Source organism: Balaenoptera borealis, assembly GCF_965194805.1.
Source record: "Balaenoptera borealis genome assembly, contig: HAP1_SCAFFOLD_943, whole genome shotgun sequence".
Taxonomy (NCBI): domain Eukaryota; kingdom Metazoa; phylum Chordata; class Mammalia; order Artiodactyla; family Balaenopteridae; genus Balaenoptera; species Balaenoptera borealis.
The window spans coordinates 46,147-57,604 of record NW_028123263.1 but is presented as its reverse complement, the minus strand read 5'-3'; the positions used below and the strand labels follow the sequence as shown (position 1 = coordinate 57,604).

Sequence of the window (11,458 nt, the reverse complement as noted above, 5' to 3'; positions counted from 1 at the left end):
ACATCTGGACTGGATATGAGGACGTCAAATAATTAAAGCCCCCAGCTTCTGCCAGGGGTGTAAGGGCATGGGGCAATTTGGGAGGGGGGTCTGAGGCGTATGAAGACCAAGGCTCGGTCAGCCGCGCGAGGTTGGGTGTCACCTGGACGGGGTCCAGGGCCCACTCCGGAGGCTGAACTGCCAGGACTACTAGCCACAGTTGTTGCCACATGACGAAGAGCCGTGGCAACCAAAGGTGCAGCCGGGACATAACACGCGGCGGCTCCCAGGCGCAGTGACCCAGGCCACTGAGGAGCTGGAGCCACATCCTGCGTCCGAGCTGAACTGCTATGCCAGCGCCGACGCGAGGGCTCACGTCAGCAACCGCGCGCCCTTCCCCTGCCTAACGTCCCACCCGTTATTTATGATGTGTTTAGTTCCGCCACCACCATTATTAGGTTCGTGCGGAGATCCAATGCGCGCCACCAGAGTGGGCCTTTTTCCCAGAGTCCCCAGGGCGCAAGCCATTCTTCCCCTTGCAAAAGCGACAATTACCTCCTGCCGGGCCCTCTTCCCAAGCCCTCCCTGCCCTCCCTGGCCCCAAACAAGGAGGCGGGATTTGGGCTGCAGACCCGAGTGGCCCCAAACTCCAGCGGCCCAGGGGTGGCGGGGGGTTGGGAAGGATGCAGAGCTTCCCAAGGAAACCACAGGACCTGGCATTCTGGGAAATTCAAAAGTGCTAGTCCAGTTCTGGCAATGTGAACCCTTCCTCCTCAAAGCTCAAGTCTGAGAGGCATTCTTCCCCCCTTTGGCCACACGGCTGACAAGAAAAGTAGCTGACCTGCAAAATGAGCACCAGTTAGGGTGGCGGGAGGGGAACACACCTTACAGTTATTCTAAAATGTTGCCATTTCCTCCAAACTCTCAGTATTCACGTCTCATTATTAATTCACCACTCTATTATTAGCCGTTACCACTGAATCAGTGATGACTCCAGAACTTCTGTAGGAGGGCTTTGGGGCAGGTGAGCAATTCATTCTGGGAAAGAGAGTCTAAAACCAAGTGAACGGCCCTTTACATTAGCATGGGAAAACTTCCCCCATCCCACCTTGTCTCAACAGAGCCATTAATCTAGAAAAAACTACAGTGTCACTTTTCAGAGGTCTACCCTGTGTGCACACGCGGAGAAGACACTTAGAATGTTAAAGTCAGCATGTTAAGTAATTTTCTTGAAATACTCTAACTAGCACCCAGTTTACTTTCTTCACAGTCCTTTTCATAATCTATTTAATTTTAGTCCTTTTTAATTGTCTGGTACACCTTTAACACCTAAACCCCAAGACAGAAGGAGCTTCATCTTATTTCCAGTGCCTAGCACATAATGGTTTCTAAATGGAACTGATTCCAAGATTGGCCTCATTTAGGAATGGATCTGTGGTTATAATCAGGTTTCCGAAATCTTTAGTATCAATACGGAATCCTTTCCTCTCACATTTCACAGGAAGTTAGACTTCTTAAAGCCCAAACATGGATATGTTTGAAGTTTCCTTGACTGATTTAAATTGAATTAAATTAATTATTTTGTACAGGAAAAACTTTCAAAATTTTTACATTTTTCAGAACATAACCACCTTTTCTTTCTCTACTTTCTTCCCTTCAAAACAAACTTTGCAACATTGGGGTGAGTTAAGTAATCAGAAATCTAGCCCCAAATTAAGCTCTCAATGACATGAAACACATTTTTTGCTCCTTTTTAATAAAAATCCTATATGCAGTACATTAATGTTTTCTTTTAGCAATTACATTGACAACTTAATCCCTAATTCGAGGCATCCATATAATTGATTTACAGAAAGGTTCTTCTGCAAAACATTTAACACAAGATATATATGAGATGCTGAGATCTGGGTAATATACCTTACTTGAAAGGCATGAATAGTTTTTAAACACTGTAGCATAATCACACTTAAGGCCATAGTTACTTTGTTCCCAAATCCCTGCAATTCTATTTGAGGGGAGTTCTAAAAGGCCTGTGTCTTCTCCTGTGTCCACAACTGTAGACGTACACTGATGGCCCTCAATCCTGCTCTCCAAACTTCAAATAAGGGGCCAGAGACAAGGCTCGGGACTTGGAGAAGTCCTAGAAATTCCCTGCCTCAAAAGCAGTTTCAGAGTTTCACATTTTCCGAAGGATGACAGAGCTGAGTAGACATGCCAAAGTCTTCCAAATCCTGCTGGTTGTTTTGAATTACGGCTACACTGGCTGTGTACCCCTTGAGTTTTTATCTCCACATACTTGAATTAAACCCTGTAGTTCCTCTTCGGTTCTAGCATCATCTGTGACCTCGTCACAGGGTCTATATGCCACAGCTATTTTACCACCTTCTGAAATAAAGTTAACAAGGATCAATTCAGAAGTTTTCTTGTTCTAAAACTTCCTGTATACAATGGTAGCACCCGATAATTAGACATTCTTTTGATTTCTAAAAGCAGAAAATAAGAGCATTTTCCTAGAAGTTCCCTCATCTGACACTTCAGTTTTTATCATAATTATTTGTGAAAAAATATATAAGAAGTGTCAACTTTGGTTCAAAAACCTTTCTGATCTTAGAAATAAGAACTAAGGAATAATGACAAAGGAATGAAAAGCTGTGGAAACAAAAATGTTCAATCACAATACAAGTAAATAGGAAGGCATTAGGTGGGGGTCAAAGTGAGTTCAAACCTGGGATAGATACCACTGGACTATAATAGATACTTCATATTAGAAGCAAGGCAAGTGCCTACTCCTTGGGACCAAAATTCTACCAGATACAATGAACAAAGCTTTGGAGACACAGACAGACAGAGAGAGCATTTGAACACTCTACTGGCAGAAACTGGCCCATGTGCCTTTTGGACAATACAGCTTTCCTCAAGGCAAGCTAGAGCCACCAGGCTTTTTGGTCCAAGGAGTTTTGAGTACATATAAGGAATACCTTTGCATATTAGGGACAAACAACCCAGACATTTAGTTTGGTTCTTAAAGGTTGTTACCCAGAGTTGACAGCTGATGGAGATTCTGCCTGATGACCAGGGAAGTCAAACTTCACTGGAAGGACTGCCCAGCCTGGAAGGCCAAGACCAATCCAGGGTCAACTCTTACAAGCAAATAAGGTCTCTGACAACTTAGCTAGGGTTTCTCAGTCTCTACGCCTGCAGGGCTGTGAAGCAGGGGAGCAATTCTGTTCCGGGAATCTACTAATCATAGAGTTTCCTTTGGGCACAGCCTGTCACATTCTCACCGCTGTATAACTCGATAGGGAACACAATCAACGCTATTCAGTAGCATGACCACTTTCAAGGCTCACAAAAACGTAGCCGATTATTATATAAGAATTTTTTACAGAACTAGAACAAAAAATCTTAAAATCTGCATGGAGACACAAAAGACCCCGAATAGCCAAAGCAGTCTTGAGGGAAAAAAATGGAGCTGGAGGAATCAGACTCCCTGACTTCAGACTATACTACAAAGCTACAGTAATCAAGACAATATGGTACTGGCACAAAAACAGAAACATAGATCAATGGAACAAGATAGAAAGCCCAGAGATTAATCCACGCACCTATGGTCAACTAATCTATGACAAAGGAGGCAAAGATATACAATGGAGAAAAGACAGTCTCTTCAATAAGTGGTGCTGGGAAAACTGGACAGCTACATGTAAAAGAATGAAATTAGAATACTCCCTAACACCAAACACAAAAATAAACTCAAAATGGATTAGAGACCTAAATATAAGACTGGACACTATAAAACTCTTAGAGGAAAACATAGGAAGAACACTCTTTGACATAAATCACAGCAAGATCTTTTTTGATCCGCCTCCTAGAGTAATGGAAATAAAAACAAAAATAAACAAGTGGGACCTAATGAAACTTCAAAGCTTTTGCACAGCAAAGGAAACCATAAACAAGACGAAAAGACAACCCTCAGAATGGGAGAAAATATTTGCAAATGAATCAACGGACAAAGGATTAATCTCCAAAATATATAAACAGCTCATTCAGCTCAATATTAAAGAAACAAACACCCCAATCCAAAACTGGGCAGAAGACCTAAACAGACATTTCTCCAAAGAAGACATACAGACGGCCACGAAGCACATGAAAAGATGCTCAACATCACTAATTATTAGAGAAATGCAAATCAAAACTACAATGAGGTATCACCTCACTCCTGTTAGAATGGGCATCATCAGAAAATCTACAAACAACAAATGCTGGAGAGGGTGTGGAGAAAAGGGAACCCTCTTGCACTGTTGGTGGGAATGTAAATTGATACAGCCACTATGGAGAACAATATGGAGGTTCCTTAAAAAACTAAAAATAGAATTACCATATGACCCAGCAATCCCACTACTGGGCATATACCCAGAGAAAACCGTAATTCAAAAAGACACATGCACCCGAATGTTCATTGCAGCACTATTTACAATAGCCAGGTCATGGAAGCAACCTAAATGCCCATCAACAGACGAACGGATAAAGAAGCTGTGGTACATATATACAATGGAATATTACTCAGCCATAAAAAGGAACGAAATTGAGTCATTTGTTGAGACGTGGATGGATCTAGAGACTGTCATACAGAGTGAAGTAAGTCAGAAGGAGAAAAACAAATATCGTATATTAATGCATGTATGTGGAACCTAGAAAAATGGTACAGATGAGCCAGTTTGCAGGGCAGAAGTTGAGACACAGATGTAGAGAATGGACATATGGACACCAAGGGGGGAAAACTGCGGTGGGGTGGGGATGGTGGTGTGCTGAATTGGGCGATTGGGATTGACATGTATACACTGATGTGTATAAAATTGATGCCTAAAAAAAAAAAAAAAAAAAAGAATCATATTCACCCAATATATCAGAAATGAAAACTGAAATTAAATTGATTCCAAAAACATAATCTAATAAACTCTTCAACAAGAAAACAACAACGATAATAATAATAGTCAATATATTTTGTCTGCTTACTATGTTTCAGGCATAGTTCTAAGCTTTTTACATTCATCATCTCATTTACTCTTACAATATCCCCCATTAGGTGATAAGCTGAATTACTAACCCTATTTGCAGATAAAGAAATTGCAGCTTAGAGATATTAAATACCTTCAAATGTCTCTGGCTAGAAAAACCTAAAATTGCAACAACAACAACAACAACAACAAAATCTAAGAGACAAAGTTAGGACTCAAACACAGGTGTCCAAGGCTTATAACTGCACTATTCTGTATGAAAAGCAAGCAATTGAGGAAGAACGGGACCAAACACTTTCTGTATGAACTGAGGCAAGTCATTCTACATCTCAACACTGGGGACAATAATAGTTGCTGTCGTTTTTCTCATAAATGCCACAAAGAACAAATTTAAGACTGCTGCTGTGAAAGCATCTGGTGAATGAAAGAATATGTAATGTTTTAGATAACCATTACTTTCATCCAATTAACTTTTCAGATAAGTTTCTTTGCTCACTGAAACTGAAGCACTTCAAGAACAGTCAAAAAGGTCTTACCTAAAACCACAATCAGCAGTTTCTGGAATGCATCTGTCATAGTCTTCTGAATAGCAAGCTTCTGGGTTACCTTCCTTTTCATAAGGAATGATAATGACCCTAAATCCAACCAAAACAGATGAATTTAAAATGCCTATCATCTGAATAACTGATTTCTAGGTTATATGTTTAAAACTAAAAAAGCATCTGTGATTCTTAGCTCACTACCTTAGTGATTAAGGGCAGGCACAACACTGGGGTACAGCTGAATGTCTCTGTTGTAGGTATACCCTGGCATGGCACAGTTTCACTGCTCAGATCTATTCTGGAAGTTCCTAAAATACTAACTAGACGGGAAATGCAAACCAAGGACGTGGCACAAATCTCATATGACTCACAGATTTCAAATGGACAAGCTGAGGCTACACTGCTACAGACCCTGCTCTCCTGTGCGTAAAGGGCTGGATTCATACAGGGAGATAGATTTGGTGGTAGTGCAGATGATCTGGCCTCTCCTCAACCATCACCCACTCAGGTGGATGGTGGAGCCTCCTCTACTCCATTCGCTAACAGCCCTGCCTCTGACTTAAAACCCTAAGCCCAAGTGCCATGGATTGTAGGAAAAAACTCAGTACCAATCGGAATCCCCTTTCTAGGGATCTACATTTACTTTTTCCGCTCAGGCCCTTCTATAGGAGGCAAAGGACTGAACATTTACACAAGAGTTTATTTCAATCTTTAGACAATGATTTTGTTGGGATAACTGAAGGCCAGAAGACATCTGTATTTGAAGGACTATTTTAGCACAAAACAAATTATTAACCAAAAACAAAAACTAACTAATTTTCCCTCCTCCTAAGCTTCTTGGCAGGCAGTCAGTTCTAAAATTCTAAAGTTTAAGGTGCTGTCAGGTATCGCCTAAGATAAAAACCTATATTGTCAGGCAGAAAAATTCTGCCCAGGGCTTTAGTTGCTTAGAAAAGGTGATGATGTATCTGAAAAGTTGAGTTTCAGAAAGAAAGGAAAAAAGAGCAATCCCACTCCCTCACCTCCCCACACACACACATACTGGAAAACAGACCTTCCTCCAACTTATCCAAAGGTTCCTTCCTCAGCCATGCCAACTCCAGGACTCCTGCACTCGTGGGAGGGCAACACCACCTCTGAAGCACAGAAGAACTTCAGGCTATTGCTTCTGAAGTGGTGTCACAATATCTTCATTTTCCCTTTCTTCAAGGTTAGAAAGATCCTGAAGCTGTTAGGATTTTGAATGAAAGGCTAGACTTCCAAATATTCTGTTGTTAGAAATTAAAACTAAACTCCAGCAATCCCAGGTAATAGTTGAGGTATGCTATAGCCTCAAAATCAAGTGAGACTTGCAAATGAATGACTAGATATGGACAACTCTTTTTTATTATATACCATACAAATACTGGAGAAAATTATGGACACCACCATCCAAGTCATTGAGATTATCACTAATTCTAGGTGGCAGGCCAATGCTCAGATACTTCCGTGTGGAAGCCTCCCACATCTCCTCCCCATAGCCCTGTTCCATTCTTCTCTCTAAAGTCTAGGAGTTCAATGTTGAAAGGAGTCTGGTTAGTCAAAGAAAATCTAGAGTTTACCTTGATGATGCTTTTTGACCACCCATTGAAACCAAAGTAGTAATTTGCCAATTCTTGGCATCTGGAGCTGTTTGGGGCAAGCGTAGTATCTTGAACCGCCTTATGTCTGCTGCCGAGACGAACCTGAAGACATAAAAGACCTAAAAATATCACAACCCTACATAGAGACTTATTTTGGATATACCTGAGATTTATCAATACCAATTTCATGGAGTGGTTGCGAAGATTAAGTAGGACATTTTAAGCAATGAACTCACAGTGAGCCCTAAATAAATGTTATTTATTATTTTTAAGTCAGTACTTTTCTGCATCATTTCCAGGGCCCCTGATTAACCGGAAGGTTCCCTGACCTCTGGTGGTGAAAGTGATGATGAAAGCAAGCAAGGAAGCCCAGCAGAAGCCTGTTATGGGGCTGGGGGTAAGCAAAGGAAGTGAACTGTTTTAGTCGTCTCATCCTGTAGCTCCTGCTTGAGAATATGACCTGAAGAGGAGATAAGATGGACCTGCCACTGAATTAGGACCTTAATCTGTAGCACCCCCTCCCCAAGTTACTAACCCCTGTTAGAAGAGGGAATACGTATACCTCGATGAATGTAAATAAAGCAACCAAAAGAATTAGAGGTTCATCTGCATTAACAAGCTTCTTTGAGAGTGCAAATATTTCCAGTCTTAACTCTCTAAATAACTTACATATTACTGTGGAGTTTTTACATCACTAGTTCTTTCTTAAATGTCTATTTCCATTTTGAACAGGGTGCAGTATGTAAATATAGTCATAAACATTCAAATAATACAAATAAAGTCAAAGCATTGTTAATTCTTTATTGATGTGTTTGTGCATCTTCCTCTGTCACTAGTTTATGAGCTCCTTAAGTGCTTGAAGGAACCATATATTATTCTTTCCTTGTTACCAGAAACAAGCATACATCTTGGCACATAATAGAGGAGGGATGGTCTGTTGACTGAGTGAATGAATGAGTACATAAGAAAATGAAATTACTTTCTCCAACTGAAGCTGCCTGCTGGGAAGGAGAAATGGAGACTAATTTTTAAATGCTGAGTGTCGCAACGTTTACAACAGGGAGGCTAGGCCCTGTATGGTGAGTCATAATGGAGCTGTCCTGGACAATTAGGAAGCTTCAGAAGGGCTCTGAGCCCCTGGGTAGTAGAGACAGTTGACATCTGGGATAACCTTGCCACAGTTCTTGCTGGCAAACATTTCCCTTCGTGCTACTGAGAAAAACTCAGATACATTAGGCCTTTCCTTCATTTTATTTGAAGATGTTATTCTCTTGTCTGTATTTATAAAAAATACAGGGGAAAAAAGATAAGAAGTATATATACCTGCTAATGAATAAAAGAAGACATAATTGGAACTTCCCTGCTGGTGCAGTGGTTAAGACTCCGTGCTCCCAATGCAGGGGGCCCGGGTTCGATCCCTGGTCAGGGAACTAGGTCTCACGTGCATGCTGCAACTAAGAGTTTGCACGCCACAGTTAAGGAGCCTGCGAGTCACAACTAAAGGAGCCTGCCTGCTGCAACTGGGGAGCCCACGTGCCGCAACTGGGGAGCCCTTGAGCCGCAACTAAGGAGCCCGCCTGCTGCAACTAAGACCCGGTGCAACCAAATAAATAAAATTTAAAGAGAACGCATAATTAAAGTAGGTAACAATTTCGGGGGTGTGGGTAGTAAACTAAGGCTCTGCATTAAATAAAGAAATCGAATACGAATGCCCTTTCCTCTCAACTCTATAGTGACTTGTAGAACATTTTCCTCATTACTCTATCAGTGACGGGCTTTATGCTGTGACAATCTCAGAACCTAAGCTTATGGAATGGTCTTAATGTCCAATATAAGAAAAGAACTCATTACTCACAACTGATACCAAGTAACTGTTTCATAATCTTTCCAGGACCATCCGTAATATCTGAGGGGTTATGTGAAATGGTCGCAGGGTCCGCAAATTAAAGAATGTCTGACACGAAATCATTTCAATCCCAGGGAGTACAGCCGGGATTGAAGAGGGTGTTAAACAGGGTACAGAAGTGGGAGGTAGTGTACCTGGAGTCACATCTGAGGAGAGTTCTCAGATTCAATAAAGGTGAAATCAGTGAGTAAAGAAATAGGGGTGAGAATAGGCAGCAAGGTCAGTAGGAAGTAGCCAGAGCAAGAAGCCAATCAGAGAAGACACACAATTATAAAGTGAAAGGTCTGGGAAATCGAAGCCTCACTCACTTATTCAGAGGCATTGAAAAGGTCCTTGAAAAAGGAATGGTGGCTGAATGGAGGCACATAATGAAATGTTAATTCTGGGGAAGTAAAATTGGATGGCATGTTAATATGGAATAAGGTTTCTACAATGCATTAAAGAATATTTTAACCATCTTCTGGAAGCTGAAGGGAGTTCTGAATAGGCAATTTGAGAGTGATGATGATGATGAAGCCTCCTTTATGTTACATCTGACAAAAGTTTGTCAAGCTCGGGACTTCCCTGGTGGGACAGTGGTTAAGAGTCCGCCTGCCAATGCAGGGGACACGGGTTCGATCCCTGGTCCAGGAAGATCCCACATGCCGCAGAGCAACTAAGCCCGTGTGCCACAACTACTGAGCCTGTGCTCTAGAGCCCGTGAGCCACAACTACTGAAGCCCGCGTGCCTAGAACCCGTGCTCCGCAACAAGAGAAGCCATCGCGATGAGAAGCCCAGGCACCGCAACGAAGAGCAACCCCCGCTCGCCGCAACTAGACAAAGCCGGCGCGCAGCAACAAGACCCAACGCAGCCAAAAATTAATTAATTAATTAATTAATTAATTAACTTAAAAAACAATTTGTCAACCTCACACATCTAAAATCCACATAAAAGTAACTATAAGGAAGACTCTTGTGAAGATTTCTTAAATTAAGGGGCAGCATAAAATGACATGGGCTTTAACATCAGTTCAGTTTGGGTTTGGCCTCTAGTTTCCACATTTACTGTCATAAACCTTAAGTAAGTCACTTAACCATCCTGAGTTCGAGTTTCTTCATCTAAAAAAAAGAAAGAAAGAACTGGGGAACTGGGGGATCAGTGGAGCAGTGCATCTGAGAGCATTCTGTACACCACAGTGCTGTACAAACATTGGCCTTTTATTTTTTTTTCCCCCCCTTGGGATCTTAGTTCCCGGACCAGGGATTGAACCCGGGCCCTCAGCAGTGAAAGTCCTAACCACTGGACCGCCAGGGAATTCCCGATGGCCTATTAGTTTTAAATTCAGCACTTCATCCCAGTAGAGCGAGGAATTCCACATTTGGACCCACCTTCACTGGAGATGTCTGAAAAAGCTGCTTCTGGTCGCATGCCTTTTGGGCTCTGTGGGCATCCCTTGCTGAATAAACCTCGATGATGGCATAGAACACAGGACCGGCCACTGCTGCGTTTGGGAAGACTCGGACCGAATACAGAAGGCCAAACTGGGAGAAGACTGTGAACAGAGAATGCTGTAGGGTGGGCCCATGCTAAGTAAGTGCAGGAAATTTCACGCCCAGGAAGCCAAACCGCCCGTTCCTTTCTATTCCCCCAGCCCTTCGCCGCAGGCAACTGTGGTGATCCTGCAACTCCAAACACTTCTCATTTCAGCAACAGGTTCCCCTCTGAAATCCTAAGCTTCGAGAAGCATTAGGAGGCAATGCCGGCTGTTGGGAACTATCTCTCAAAAATCTGTGGGGGCGAGCTGACTACTCAGGTCGGCTCTAGAACTAAGATTCCTCTCAGCAGAGACCACAGGCAGATGAGGTGCTGAAGCAGTACCCCGGGGCGCCCAGTTACTGAGGCACGAGGTGGCTTCCTCCACCCCTCCCTCTGCCCCGGCTCGGCTCACTTGCAAGGCCTCGGCCGTGGGTCCAGAGCTCAGCTCCCACACCAGCAAGGTTTTGTCACCCACGATGGGAACCACAAAAGGTACCAACGCCACCATCCTACCTTTACCGCGCGTGCGCGGCTCGGGGCGCCTGCGCACGCGCGCCTGCGCACGCCCTGTTTATAACGGAAACCTGAGGGGGGGGAGCCAGTTTGTTGGGAGTGGGACGAGGGCGGTGCTCGGACCTCTCCCTCACCCCTCCCACTCCGGGCTTGTCTCTGCCTCTAGGTCCCCTTCCACAGGTGGCACTGTCACTATATAATCACGTGGAATCATGCAGCCCTGGGCCTGTGCTGGGGGAGGCAGGAGGTGGGTAGGTTTGGTGCTGGGCTGAGCTGGAGGGAGGCGAGCAGCACACAGCTGACCCGCAGTGGGGGCAGGAGAGGCCAGGGCCTGAGGAGGGCCGTCTTGGGCAATGGCTGC

The 11,458-nt window shown here is 43.4% G+C and overlaps 1 pseudogene across 1 annotated transcript; it reads right to left on the bottom strand.

The window, feature by feature from the left end:
* Positions 1–8: 8 nt before the first annotated feature.
* On the bottom strand, positions 9–11,115 carry LOC309621737 (RAD52 motif-containing protein 1-like; annotated as a pseudogene). The gene is made up of 7 exons: positions 10,997–11,115; positions 10,437–10,616; positions 7,141–7,263; positions 6,594–6,767; positions 5,534–5,632; positions 2,276–2,364; positions 9–820 (listed from the first exon to the last, which is right to left on the bottom strand). The product of its transcript is annotated as an RAD52 motif-containing protein 1-like (transcript).
* Positions 11,116–11,458: the final 343 nt, after the last annotated feature.